The following is a 15,580-nucleotide window of genomic DNA, read 5'->3' on the forward strand; positions in this document are numbered from 1 at the left end:
TGTTTTGATATGTGTTCACTGTTTAGTACCATACACAATTTCACTTCCCTGAAATCCTTTGTACTTTGCGTGTTCATCCTTTCTGCCCCCTTGGCCCCTAGCAACTGATGATTTTTTAAAAAAATATTTTATTTTTATTTATTTATTTGAAAGAGAAAGAGGGAGAGAGAGTGAGAGAATGGGTGTTCCAGGGCCTGCAGTCACTGCAAACAAACTCCAGATGTGTACACCTCCTTGTGAAGCTGGCTAACGTGGGTCCCGGGGAATCAAACCTGGGTCCTTTGGCTTTACAGGCAAATGCCTTAACCACTAAGCCATCTCTTCAGTTCACAACTGCTGATTTTTTATCTCCATAATTTGACCTTTTCCAGAATGTCATATATTTGGAGTCATACAGTTAATAGCCCTTTCTTTTTTTAATTTTTTAAAATTTTTTAAAAAATTTTTATTTATTTATTTGAGAGCGACAGACACAGAGAGAAAGACAGATAGAGGGAGGGGGAGAGAATGGGTGCGCCAGGGCTTCCAGCCTCTGCAAACGAACTCCAGACGCTGTGCCCCCTTGTGCATCTGGCTAACGTGGGACTTGAGGAACCGAGCCTCAAACCGGGGTCCTTAGGCTTCAGAGGCAAGCGCTTAACCGCTAAGCCATCTCTCCAGCCCCAGTAGCCCTTTCTTATTGGCATCTTTCATTTAGTAATGTGCATTTAACATTCTGTCAAGTCTTTTTATGGTTTATTACATTTTAGTGCTGAATAATATTTTGTTGTCGGGATATGCACAATTTTTCATCTACTGAGGATATCTTGGTTGATTCTAAGTTTTGGAAATGATGAATGCTGTAAATATATGTGTTCAGATTAATGGGCTCATGCTGTAACTTGTGAATAAATGCTAAGGATCATGATTGCTGGATCAAATGGTAAAATATATTCAGTTTAAAAAATATTTATTTTCATGTGTGTGTGTTTAGGTGTACCAGGGCCACTGAAAATGAATGCCAGGTGCTTATGCCACTTTTGTGTCTGGATTGACATGGGTGGCTTAGGAATTGAATCCTGGGTCAGCAGGCTTTGTAAACAAGTACCTTTAGCCACTTAGCCAGCTTCCCAGCTGCTATATTCAGTTTATGAGATGCCACTGACCTGTCTTCCAAAGTGGCTTTACCATTTTGCATTCCACCTGCAGTGAATGAGAATTCCTGTTGCTCCACATCATGTTTCTTACTAGTATCCAAATCTATAGATGATGAAGTCCCTTAATAAACATGGCATATAGTATCTATATAGAATTTACTTACATCTCCAGAATATAGTTTTAAATGTGATATGTATGCATTTGTTGTTGGTGTTTGTATGGAAGAATATGTTTGTGTGTAAGTGTGTGTGCAATGATGTGGAGCCCAGAGGACAACTTTGGATGTCATCCTCAGGAATGCCATGCTGCATATTGGCCATACTCCCATTGGGTTATGCTCTTGTGTTCCCTCTCCCCACCCCCATTCCACTGAGGTCCCTCCTCAGTGAGTTATTGGTATTCACTGTGGGGCCATTAATGCATTAGTCACTCTCTGTGGGGAGGGGCAATGCACCAGAGTATACCTTCCTATCCTGTGACTCCTACATACTTTTCACCCCTTCTACAATGTTCCTATAAGTTTCCTTTAGTGTTGAGCTCTGATTTTCTGCTTTGATGAGTTTTGAGTTTTCCTCACATCTACTACCATGTCCTTGGAGGGGGGTTCTTCGGCTAGCAATGAGAGCAGCACTCAATCTGCCACTTCCTCTGTCAGGGTAGATTCCTGGGCCCTGGCAGGTGCAATAGAAATGACTTCTTTCATTCTAGGCCGTTTCTTCTTCTTTTTTTCTTGTTGTACTGATGAATCTTGGGTCTCTCTTTGTTGCAGTCAGCTTTGCATTGCTGGCACAAAATACCCAACCAAAAGCAGCTGAGGGAGGAAAGGGTTTATTTTGGCTCAGAGACTCGAGGGGAAGCTCCATGATGGCAGGGGAAACTGTGGCATGAGCAGAGGCTGGACATTACCTACTGGCTAATATCACAGAGTGTGCCAAACACTGGCAAGGGGAAACTGGCTATAACACTCATAAGCCTGACCCCAACAACACATCTGTCTGTCTTTGGGGTACTAACCTGAGGTTTTGATTTAAATACTGGGCAAGAGGTGTGCATAGCTCACTAGTCCATGTCAAAGTGTGTCACATACATTCTTGACCCCTAAGCTCTGATCTTTCTTGGACTGTGGTCTGACAAGTTGTCAGAACTATGTGAAATCTCTTCCTGGGAGGTGTTCCTCTTGTAGCTGGCACCAGGCTTTACCCTTTCACTTCCCCCATGAGATTCCTTTTAACTTCTTGGGGTCATTGCTTCAGCAGTCTGACAGCTGACGGGAGGGGCACAGGTATCTCTACAGAATATTTCCTCTCGTCACGGAGGCTACATGCCTTGGCCTTACATCCTTGGACGACAGCTTTGTGTTTCCAACGGGCCTGCCTGCACTTGGCACTGGATTTCTTGTCACCATGTTTGTGGTTTTGTTGGGTTGGAGCTGAATGACAGTAGTTTCATAGCTGGCCCAGTGTTGGAGGGGAATGCCAGGGATGAGGAAATCCTTGGTGTGGAGAATTCAGTCTGTAGCTGATCCATGTTGTTTATAGCAGAAGGAAGACACAGCCCAGCACTGTTGCTGGTGGCCCGAAGAGGACCCCCTTTTAGAAGGACCTCCATTTAGGTTAAGCCTAATTGTCGACTACACTGAAGAAAGTTTCAGGATGAGTTGGAGTGAAGCAAGGTTAAAGAGTTTATTAAGGAGAGATACAAGAGAGTGTGTGCTTTACTTCTAAGCATGGGCATTTAGAGATAGACATATCAAAAAATAATAGCACACACCCAAGACTTGAGTGTGGGCATTTCGGAAGAGTTGTGTTTAGGTGACTACAGTGGATATATAATCATATATATAATTCCTAAGCGACATTGTTACAAAGATGTAATTACAACAAGGTTTAAAAACTTAGCATTTTAAAAGTCAAGTTTAAAAAAGGCTATTTGTTAATCTTCTTTTTTTTTTTTTTTTTTGAGGTAGGATTTTGCTCTAGCCCAGGCTGACTTGGTATTCACTAGTCTCCGGTTGGCCTGAAATTCTCAGTGATTGTTGTAGTCAGGTTTGCATTGCTGGTAGAAGTCACCCAACTAAGAGCAGCTTGTGGGAAAAAAAGATTTTTATTTTGGCTTACAGGCTCAAGGGAAAGCTCCATGATGGCAGGGGAAATGATGTCATGAGCAGAGGGTGGACATCATCCCCTGGCCAACATAAGGTAGACAATAGCAACAGGAGAGTGTGCTGAACACTGGTATGGGGAAACTGGCTATGACACCCATAATCCCCACTCCCAACAATACACTGCCTCCTAGAGGTGTTAATTCACAAATCTCCGTCAGCTGGGAATCTAGCATTCAGAAGACCTATGTTTATGAATCAAACCACCACAGTGATCCTCTGCCTCCCTTTCTTCACATCTCTTCTCCTTTCCTCTCCACCCTCCCCTCTTCTCTCCTCCTCTCTTTTCTCCTTTCTTCTCCTCCTTTCTCTTTCCGTTCCCTTTCTCTTTCTTTTGCTAATCTCGCAACACCAACCAGGTCTTATGTATGGTAGATAAATGCTTGACCATTGAGCCATACTTCCAGTTTTCTTCCCTCCCTCGGTCCCTTCATCCCTCCCTCCAACTCTTTCTCTCCTCCCTCCTTCCCTCCCACCCTCCTTTCCTTCCCTCTTTCCCTTCCTTCCCCCTCTCTCTGTCTCTCATTCTCTCTCTTGGCAAGGTCTCCCTAAACTGGCCTCAAACTGGTAGTGATCCTTCTGTATTAGCCTCCGAGTCCTGGAAGTAAGTTGTGAAACACTGTGCCTGGCTCAGGTTAAAGGCTTTCCTATTTTCCTACTACTTTGCTTAATTGAAGAGCTATATTTTTCTGCGTAGCTTGGTGACACATGCCTAGAATTGCAGAACTTGGGATGTGGAGGCAGGAGGACTAGGAGCTAAGGACATCCTCATGTACATAGTGATCTCAAGGCCAGCCTAAGCTCCCTGAGATCCTATCTCAAAACAAGCAAGCAGTTTTCCTTAATCTTATTAATATTCAATTAAATAGAACTTTTAGATATAAGTTTGTAATATTTGGAAACAGAGTAGCCAAAATTATTTGTTCTGTCAGCAGTCCTGCAGCAGGAACAACTACCTTGTTTTCTTACATGTTTAGATTTTAAAGCGTGCACACAACTCTTTCTCTAAGAGTAGAACCTTTATTTTTATGACTTAACATACATTTGAGCTGAATGAACTTAAGTACATGGAACTGGTTATACTTCTTTGGCAGGAAGTAAAGACCATAGGGTTTCTTGTGACCTGTGACCTCTTTTCAAATGATGACTAGTTAATGGTTAGGAAACTAGACCAAGCCTGCCATGATGTCTCCTCTGGAGTATTGAGTGACTTTTAAGTAAAGCTATCTGTTTCCTTTTCTTGAACCACAAGATCTTTAATCTCATGTGCCATTACTGTACATGGAGATGAAGTTAAGACAGAGACCAAACCATTTTTTTTAGAGAGAGCAAGAGTGAGAGAGTGAGAATTGCTGTGCCAGGTCCTCAGCCCCGATATCAAAGCCAGATGCTTGCGCAACCTAGTGCACATGTGTGACCTTGTGTGTGTCAACTTTGTGCATCTGACAGCTTACATGGGATCTGGAGAGAGATTGAACATGCATCTTTAGGCTTCACAGGCAAGTATCTTAACCACTAAGCTACCTTTTCAGCCCCCAAGCCATTTTTGTGTAAAGATTTTAGTCAGTATAATCTCACAATTAAAAAAATTAGTATTAAAATTTATTTTATATTAATTATAACAGGTTATTCTCCTTTATCCACTTGCCCCAGGATTTCATTACCCTGTAGACCCTCCTCAGTGGAGTTCTGGCATTCACTTTAGGATCTGAAGGTCTCAGTCCCTGAGGGGTAGCAGGGGACCATGCCTTAGGATATTCCTGCGCACTCTGTGGCTCTTAAAGTCTTTCCAACCCTCTTCCACAATGCTCCCTGAGCCATAGCAGGCCTGTTGGCAGCCTGATGCAGTGTGGAATTCTTTTTCATTAAGAACATACTTTGTGTGGCCACATCACGTGTTGCTACCATGTTTTCCCTCTCCTTTGCCCCCATTCTTCTGGGGGCTTTCCTTGCTCTTCCCCATGGGGTCGTGGGTTATGTGCTGTGGCAGCAGCAGTCAGTTATTGGTGGGAGGCAATGCCTCTGGGTATGACATCCCAACCTATGGCTCTTAGAATTTTTCTGCTCCCCTCTTCCACAGAGTTCCCTGAGCCTTGGGTATGTTTTGGGAGGCAGAGGTAGGTAGATTGCTTTGAGTTCAGGGCCACCCTGAGACTACATAGTGAATTTCAGGTCAGCCTGGGCTAGAATGAGACCCTACCTTGAAAAGAAAAAAACCCAAAATAAAAAATAAAAAAAGTCTACTTCAGCGATGAGCTTTTAGGAGCCTTGGATTTCTGCTTTGGTATGTGTTGAGTATCCTCCACGTCTGTCTCCTTCACACTGCTTGTCAGGCTCACCATGGAATTTGCACTCTTGCTCATATCGCCACTTCCTCTGTGGTTTTGCCTAGGCCTTGACTGAGATGCAAGGGGTGGTTTGTCTCCTCAGGTCTCGCTAGCTTCTTAAAAAGACAAACAAATTTTCCAATGGAGAGAAGTCAGCAGACGTTAAATAGGATAAGTGATCCATATTTGGAACTATGAACCAGATCAAAATCCTATGAGACAAAGATTATGCTCTCTAATGTCAAGCTCTTACTAGTCTTTGGCTAAAAGAGGGGCTATATCCATCCAGCACTATTTCTTAAAGGATATATTTTCTCTAGTGAATGTTTTTGGCATTTTTGTCAAAAATCGGATGGCTATAGCTACCTGGGTTTACATCTGGGAACTCTTTCCTGTTCCATTGTTCTGCCTGTCTCTGATTTCATGCTCAGCATGTTTGTTATTAGTATATAGGAAGGCTATTTATTTATTTATTTATTTTTTGGTTTTTTGAGGTAGGGTCTCACTCTGGTCCAGGCTGACCTGGAATTAACTCTGTAGTCTCAGGGTGGCCTTGAACTCACGGCGATCCTCCTACCTCTGCCTCCCGAGTGCTGGGATTAAAGGCGTGCGCCACCACGCCCGGCTAAGGCTATTTATTTTTGTGTGTTAATTTTGTATTCTACTACTGTGCTTAAGATATTTATCAGCTTTCACAGTTTTCTGGTAGTGTCTTAAGGTTCCCTTATATATAGAATCATATCATCTGCAAATAATGTCTTTTTTTGTTTGTTTGTTTATGGAGGCAGGGTCTCACTCTAGCTCAGGCTGACTTGGAACTCACTATGGAGTCTCAGGTTGGCCTCGAACTCATGGTGGTCCTACCCCTGCCTCCTGTGTGCTGGGATTAAAGGCATGCACCACCATGCCCGGCTCAATAATGTCAAGTTGACTTCTTCCTCTCCTATTGGTATCCATTAATTTGTGTCTGTCTTACTGCTGCAGCTGAGACTTCTGGTATTGAATAAGAATGGAGAAAGTGAACACTCTTATCTTGTTTCTGATCTTAGTTTTTCATTTTTCCTCATTTACTATAATGTTGACATAGGTTTGTCATAATAGCCTTCATTATATTGAGATATTTTTCTTCTATTCCAAGGTTCTTTAGGACTTTTACCATGAAGGAATGTTGTAAAATCTTTCTTGGTTTTCTCAGTTGAAGTTTCTAGATTCTCAGTCAGCAGGAAACACATACTACATCCCAGGGTGCATCTGCTGCTGGAAAGAACATATAATCTGTCACATTTGGGGGGAAAGTTCTGTAAATATCTAGGTCCATTTGTTCTATGAAGACAGTTAATCCAGATGCTGGATAACCTATCAGTTGGTGACAGTGGGGTATTAAGTTGCCCACCACTATTGAGCTTTGGGTTATTTGTGGACTTTACATCTAGTAATGTTTGTTTAATTATATTGATTGCACCAATGTTCAGTGCATATTTGTTTAGAGTTGTAATATCCTCTTATTGGATTGTTCCCTTAATCAGTATGAAGTGACCTCCTTCATCTCTTCTAACAAGCATCAGTTTGAAGTCTATCCTGTCAAATATCAGAACAGTGATACTTGTTTGTTTCCTAGGTCCATTTGCCTGAAATTCCACTTTCCATCCTTCCACTCTGAGATAGGATCTGTCTTTGAAGAAGAAGTTTGTTTCTTGTGCTATCTGGTGAATTCGAGGCTAGCCTGGAATACAGAGTAATATCAGTCTCCAAAAACAAACAAACAAACAAACAAACAAACAAACAAACAAACAAACAAACACCCAGAACAAAACAAAACCCAAGCAACAATAAAAAGACATGACAAGATTAAAGAAGTTTTGTTGCAAGTCATAACATGCCAAGGGCTCTCAAGGTACAGAAAAAAGTCACCCAAGATTAATCTTTCTAGCAGGGGTGTGGGGGGGCACACTGAGGAACTTGAACTCTCACCCCAGTTGGGAGAATGGCTTCAGAGGAAGCAGCCTGGCCAGTGCCTCACAACTTTGCCTTTGTTCTGCGTAGAGCTGGCAGGTGTTGGGTCTCAGGTAAGAATTTCAGAGGACAAAAGAAGCATTTTAAGGAGAAAAACTAAAACCAAGTAAACAAAGTACTAATGTTGCCTATACATCTGCATATTTTAAATTTATTTATTTATTTACTTTGAGGAGAGAGAGAGAGAAGAATGGGCACACCCCAGGGCTTCCTGCAGTTGCAAAGAATTCCAGATGCTTGTACTTCTTTGTGCATCTGGCTTCATGTGAGTACTGGGGCGTCAAACCCATGCTTTTAGGCTTTGCAAGCAAGTGCTTTTAACTGGTAGCCCTCTCTCCAACTCAGATCTGAGTATTTTATTTCTTATAATTTACAGCTTGTCTCATTTCCACGTACCCCTCCATATACTAGGCCATCCTGGTACAGGCTGTGGGGTATCTCTGTGACTTCCCATCCCCCTTCGGGGTATAAACACGCTGTGTCATGTGGTGCTGGTCCTGTCTGCAGTTTTGTCTTTTGGTGACTTCTCTGTTCCTCCCCTACTAACTCTCTGCCCTCAGACTCATATCCCGCTGAAATGACTCAGCTTTTTGTTGTTGTTGTTGTTTCACAAAAATTAAAACAGCTTTAATATAAAGTTAAATTTATAAAAACTTGGGAAATGTGTTCAAAGAATGAATCCACAAAAGGAAAATATTTGCTAATAGGCAAGCTATCAATTTTAGTGAATCTAATCTACAGAAGTGTTTATTTAATGCAGCCATTTTTCTAGTACGATTCAAGTGAAGAAGTGATGTGTTTTACACCTTGTGATAAAGACAAGAGTGTGGGATCCTGATTATATAAGGAGAATGCCGTTCCTGGCTGTGTTACTACAACAGCTCATCACGGCTCACAGAATCTGAACGGCTCTGCCACTCCTGATGACATTAGGCAAATGCAATAGAAGATGTGCTATGCTGTCACATATTCCATTGTACAAGTCTTCCTCATCTCCATCAGGAAAATAGGTAGGGAAGGGCAGACTTTAACAGAAGTCCTTATATGCAGGCAGCATTGAATCATTGACCTTTACTAAGCAGTTCTTGTGTCCAGGCATAGAGCTGTTTACATAGATTGTGTTGTGTTTTGAGTTTACTCTCCATACTTTCAGGCCATATGCTGTCCTATTTATGTTTCCCATCTGTCCAGGCATTTTTGTTCTGGGCCAAACTCTGTCCATATCACCACTTGAAATAGCTCTAGGCCTTCTATGGGTCTTCCTTTGACCATGAGAAGCAGGCTGGCCTTTAAACCCCATCTTTTCATGACACCTTGAAAACCTTTATCGACAGTTTTAGCTGTGATGTCCACACCCTGTCCTGGACCAAAGTGAGCAGCATGAAGAGGAGTGCCTGGCTTCATTGTGGCATCGTCTGTTTCACAGGAGGTTTTAACCATCTGTTTTGGCGGTAATCCAAATTCTTGGTAAAATTCCAATATAGATGGAGGTTATGGAAGTGTGACACAGTTTTTCGTTCTCCAGTCAAGGTTGCCATTTTTCCCTTATAGTTTTCCTTAGAAGTGTACTTTAAGACCTGACAATCTATTTTTTTAAATTTTTAAAAAAATATTTATTTATTAGAGAGAGAGAGAGAGGAGGGGGGAAGAGGCAGAGAAAAGGAGAGAATGGGAGTGCCAGGGCCTCCAGCCACTGCAAACGAACTCCAGACTCATGTGCCCCCTTGTGCATCTGGCTTACATGGGTCCTGGGGAATTGAACCAGGGTCCTTAGGCTTTGCAGGCAAATGCCTTAACTGGTAAGCCATTTCCCCAGCCCAAGACCTGACAATCCTGTACTGAAGTAATGTGACACATGCTTCTGACCATCCTTGGTCCATAAGGCATCGTGCCCAGCTTCAAGGGCAATAAGTGCAGCTCTAGAAGAACCTGGTTCTCAAGAATATAAAGGCTGTGGCGCATCTTTCAAGGGAATTCAGTTTACTTGATAATTGGGCTTTATCTTCATGGGGGACCAGCTGCTTAACAAATGGGACATTTTCTTCAGGAAGGCGCTCATCCCATCAAGTACTACTCTTACCATGGGGACTTCTGACAAAAAGCCAGATGTTTGCTGTATTCCCTAAGCCTGGGGCAGCACGTAGGCCACCTGTGCCACAACCGAGCACTTGGTTGCCAGCCTGCACCAGCAGCTTCCAGCCAGGTGACACCTTGGGGCGCCTTGCCGCCGTGCTTCCAGCACACCCCTCACTCAAGAACCATATATTCATTGCGGCTCTGGAACAGCAATCATGCCACATGACTCAGCTTTTTACACAGACCAGGTTAATAAACCACTAGTAGTAATCTCTGATACAAAGTCCTCCATCTCCTACATAACTGAACTTGTTCCTGTATGACTGGCATTAGGGGTTCTCTAGTTTTTAACTTACTATCTGACTTTCTGCTCTGGCCGAAACCATATTTATTTTGAACTTTGTTTCTATTTGGATTCTTTTGGATTAGTCTGTTCTGTTCTTCTGGTTTAGAACTTTGTTTCCAACACATCTTTGGTTAGAATAATTAGAATAATGGACTGATCATGGTACAGGACACCTCTGTATTCTGTACCTGGGAGGTAGGGGCAGGGGATCAGGAGTTAAAGGCCAGGCTGGGTTACATGGGACCTCCAAGAATAACACCTAACAAACAAGTAAATCTAGTCATTGTAATAAAGTTTCCCTCTCTATCTTTACTGTGTGGCCCTGAGTGCCTTCAAACTGAGATCCTCCTGTCTCAAGCTCCAAAACACTAGGATTGTAAGTATGTGCCACCATGTCTAGTATAATGTGGCTTTTCTGCTTTCTACTGGCATTGGACTTGGTCAAAGCCTGAAAGGCCCAGTGCCTTGAGGTGCCCTCATTGGCAGTTTTGGAACACTTCCTCCCTAACTCCCCATCTGTTAGCCCAGAGGGTTCTGAGGACCAGCCAGGACTTCTTAGGGCTACCTGGCACTGACTGCTAGACAGAGGACGGAAATAACAGACCTGCAGCCCACAGACAGTGACTGTGTGATTGCAGCCATGTGAGTGAGCCCAGGCAAGCTGGCCTACCCCGGGACTTCGACAGAGCATGTGGATAACTCATCTACCTGCCATGGCTAAGCTTTTGGGGTCAGCAAACACCACTGACTCTAGAGCCTGAGGGCTCTGGCTTTGTCCTACTTCCACTGCCCCAATCCATGTCTTATATGAAGTTTTACTGAACATGGTCTTACCCATTTGTTTACAGATTGCATCTAGTTGCTTTTGTTGTATAACAAATAGTTATGACCAAGACCGTTTTCCCACAAAGCCCAAAATACTGCTCCCCACTTACAGGAATTAGATCAGTGATATAAGAGTAATAATTAACTCACAATGAGGTTTTATTAGAAGTTAGTTGTTCTTGCAAACCAATTATGAATGTTTAAAAAAGGAAAAATTGAACATAGACTTTATAGGTGAAATTCCCCGGATGGAGAACATACTAGGTACAAGAAAAAATCAATTATATGTATGTATGTACATCCATATATAATTTATTTATTAGGGGGGGGAGAGAGAGAATGGGTGCACCAGGGCCTCTAGTCACTGCAAATGAACTCCAGACGCATGCACCACCATGTGCATCTGGCTTATGTGGGACCTGGAGAGTCAAACTGGGGTCCTTAGGCTTCACAGGCATGCACTTTAACCACTAAGCCATCTCTCCAGCCCAGCTATCTCTCCAGCCCTCAGTTATATTTTTATTCATTGGCTACACACAGAAAACATAATAGATAATATTCTGGAGCTGGGGAGAGAGCTTAGTTGATTAAGTGGTTACTACTCAAGTATGAGGATGAATTCAGATTCCTGGTACCCATGTAAAAGCCAGTCATGATGGTGCACACCTGTAATCCTCACCCTTGGGAGGCAGAGACAAGGATCCCCGGCACTTGCTGACTAGCTTGTCTAACTGAATTAGTGAGCTCTGGGTTAAGTAAGTCTCTGTTTCAAAAAAATAAGGTGGAGCTTGATTGAGGAAGACACTCAATGTCTACTTCTGTCCCTCTACACTTGCATGCCCACACATTTGCCCACCCACATAAGAACACACACACATGGCAAAAGGGAAAACATTCTATTATTATCAGCAGACATAAAAATATATATGTAAATGCTGGGCATCGTGGTGCATGCCTTTAATCCCAGCAAATGGGAGGCAGAGGTAGGCCGTGAGTTCAAGGCCACCCTGAGACTCTGTAATGAATTCCTGGTCAGCCTGGGCTAGAGTGAAACCCTACCTTGAAAAACCAAAACCAACAACAACAACAACAACAAAAACATACATACATACATATATATATACATATATGTAATATATATTTATAAATATAAGAAAATATAGATGATACCCATGGAGAACTGTTTTCAATTTTTTTTTCAGAATAAATAAAATCTAAGTAAATGGAGAGACAGATGCCCTGTTTGTGGGCAAGAGCCTATCATTTGTAGTTGAATTACCTAGAAGTAGGTTCATAGGGCAGGTTCTTGACTCCTTGATTGACAGAGATATCTAAGAGTACTATAAGGTCCTGTGGTTAAAAGTTCACAGCAATGGGCTGTGGATTCAGCTGGTCATTCCTCCCGATTTATCAGTGTGTTCACAGATCCTGCTATCACTTGGCTGTTAGCAGGACTGTTCAAATAATTGCTTCATTTCCCTTACTGTTTTTCTTCCCAAACAGAAATCGCTTTGCTTTATCTAACTTGTAAAAGCTGTATGTAGCAACTGCACACTTGAAAGTCGACTTGGGCTCCTCCACTTTGAGGACGCATGGTTCCATCTGGACCCTGTGTGCTTCCTGTGTGTGGACATGTTGGCGTAGGGAGAGCTAGGAAGTGGTGAAGACTTAAATAGTACTGAGGATGTGGGCTCAAGAACGCTGTGACTTTTACCTCGTCATCATTTCTGTGTTACCCTGACCTGTGTTGCTGTAATGAAATACCCAAGAGGATGCGCATTCAAGTTTATGTGCCTCTGTGAGAGGGTTTCAGAGGTTGAAGGCTGAGGGACTGGGTAGGTAACAGGTGTGAATACTTCAGTGGGAGAGTATCTTGAGCAAACTGAAGATAGTCTTTGATGGAAAGTGTTTTAAATTTTATTAGCTCCAACTGTGTTAATCAACCAGATGTGTATAAAAATTAAAAAAAATAGTGTGTATCAAAGAAAGTCTGGTGCTGCTCTTATTAATTGATTAGTTCTCAGGTGCTATAGTCACCTTTTTGTTGCTGGCATAAAAGCATCTGACCAAAAGCAGCTGATGACAGGAAAGGTTTCTCTCTGGCTTCTAGTCTCAAGGGGCCGGGCGTGGGGGTGTTTCACAGTGGTAGGGAAAGCACGGCATGAGCAGGGGCCGCACATCACAGCAGGTGGGACACAGCAGCAGGAGAGTGAGCCAAGCTAACACTGGCAAGCTAGGGGCTGGTAAACCTGAAGGTCCACCCCTAGTGACACACCTCCTTCATCAAGGCTCTGTCTCCCAAACTGCCACCAGCTGGAGACAAAGCATTCAGAACATTCAGAAACATGAGTTCATGAAGGACATTGAATTCGGACCACCACACCAGGGTATGTAGGGCATGGAGTCTGGGGAGGCAGATTTGTGATGAGAACTAGCCATAAAAGTTCTGAGCAGATGGATTTTGAATATGTTACTAATGTTTGTAGATCTTCCTATTGCTTCAGAGGTTAAAAAAAAAAAAAAGAATCGATAACTGAGCAAGAGGACCAAGAAGTGGTATGACGTTTTTGGGGACCAGAAGGACAACTCCTTGCTAGAAGAGAGGACCTCTTTTGCAGAGCGTAGGATGGCAACACAGGATTGGAAATGAGGCTGAAGTCAGTTGAAGGGAACTTTGAAATCTCATCTGTTACAGTTTGAACGATTTTGTCCCTTCCAGAATTCATGTTGACATTTAATCTCCAATGCAACAGTATTAAGAAATGGGGCCTAATGGGATTGACATCCTTATACAGGACCCACAGCTGAAGGAGCACTCTTGCCCTTCTGTCCCTTCTACCTTGTGAGGACGCAACAATAGGTGTCATCTTGGATGGCAAGAGAGTAACCCTCACCAAACAGTAAACCTGCAGATGCCTTGCTCCTGGACTTAGCAGCCTTCAGCTCTGTGAGAAATCAATTTTTCTTTTCTTTTTATGTGCTTGGGTATGATGTGTGTGTTTGTGTGTGAGTACAGGTGTGCCTGTGCCTCAGTGTGCAAGTGGAGGCTGGAAAACAACTTTGGATGTTGGTTCTCTCCTCCTTCCTTGTTTGAGGCATGATCTCAGGTTGTTTACACTATATTCACCAGGCTAGCTGGCTTCCAAGCAGTTTGGTTTTGCTTCCCTTCTTGCTCTAGGTACACTGAAATTACAGATGCTCATGTTACAGATCTGTCTTTTTATGTGGATTCAGGGAATCTGAACTTGAGCACTCATGCTTACATTGCAAATACTTTATCTACCAAGACAGCTCCCAGCCCCATGTTCTTTATGTATCATTTGTTAGAGCAGCAACAAAGGATTGAGATGTCATCTTACACGCTCTCACTTTATCCTGTAAGTGCTCACTCTTTTACAGAATAATCTTCTGCCAGGTAGGCTCTGAGCTTGGTGCCGAGTGGTGGGAAACCACTGGTCTTTCTTACAGGTGGATAACATGATGACAGCTTTTCAGAAGGTAAATCTCAGAGGAGTGTGAGGTTGGCTCACATCTAGGATGGATTCTGCTGATGGCAGTGGCCAGAGTCGATTAGGGGGTGCAAAAAAGAAGAAAAACCTAAAACAAACAAACAAACAACAAAGCAAGCAAGCAAAACCAAAACCAAAACACAAGCAAGAGCAGGAGGAGTATGCAGACACCACTGGAAAGGAAAAGCAACAAGACAGCGACCACACAAGGAAGAGCTGGGCTCCCTGTGTTGGGCATTGTAGTTGTGGGTGCTGAGAGTTTACTGGTAACAGTGTTAGAACTTTGGATGGTGGGAAAAGACATATGGCTGGTGTGTTGGCTATCTGTCATGGGCCAGATGCCTGAGAGAAGTCAGCTTCAAGGAGGGAAGGTTTATTTTGGCTCACAGTTGATGGATGGTCACCTGGCTCCATTGCTTTTAGGCCTGTGAGGCAGAACATCATGGTGGGGAGTATGTAGTGGAGCAGAGCTACCCACCTTAGGGTGGCCAGGAAGGAAGGAGGGCCAGAGGGAGGGAGAGGGAGAGGACGCATGAACAAGTACAGAGGCTCCAATATCCCCATTAAGGGCCGTTGATTAGCTTTCTCACATTTGGTCTTATCTCCCAGCAATACCAAGCCTTTAGTACATCTGTGAGTCATTTCTGATCTAAATCATTGCAGTTGGTAAAAGAGTACTTATGTTTTGGGGTTTGAGTTGTATGGAAAATACTTTACTATTTCTTTGAGTGTCTGTGATTTTGTTGAAAACTGGACTTCTCAAAATATCTATTTATTTGCACGTATGTGTCTGTGAGAGTGTGTATGGGTTTTCCAGGGCCTCTTGCCACTGCAAATGAACACTACTTTTTGCATCCTGCTTATGTGCTTATGTGGGTGGCTTGAGCATTGAACCCCTGGCAAGTGCCTTTAACCATTGAGCAACCTTCCCAGGCCCTGAAAACTGGACTTTTAAAATAATGTGATGTGAAATGCTGAGTGTAGTAGCACATGTCTGTAATCCTAGCACTAGGGAGGCTGAGGCAGGAGGATCATGAGTTGAGAACCAGCTTGTGCTATATAGCAAGTTTTAGGCCAGCCTGGACTATGTGGTGTGTGTGGTCAGTGTGCTGGGTGTATGGTATGGTGAAGTTAGTATGTGGTGTGTTGATGTGCATTATGTGGTATGTACATTGTATGCATTATG

At 43.0% G+C, this 15,580-nt stretch overlaps 1 protein-coding gene and 1 pseudogene across 1 annotated transcript in view; one reads left to right on the plus strand and one right to left on the minus strand.

The window, feature by feature from the left end:
- The window catches only part of Cryl1 (crystallin lambda 1), a 171,671-nt gene that overhangs the window by 22,253 nt on the left and 133,838 nt on the right, over positions 1-15,580 (plus strand). The gene's annotated exons all lie outside the window — the stretch shown is intronic.
- LOC123462124 lies at positions 8,531-9,908 on the minus strand (annotated as a pseudogene).

The sequence above is a fragment of the Jaculus jaculus genome, chromosome 7 (assembly GCF_020740685.1).
Source record: "Jaculus jaculus isolate mJacJac1 chromosome 7, mJacJac1.mat.Y.cur, whole genome shotgun sequence".
Taxonomy (NCBI): Eukaryota; Metazoa; Chordata; class Mammalia; order Rodentia; family Dipodidae; genus Jaculus; species Jaculus jaculus.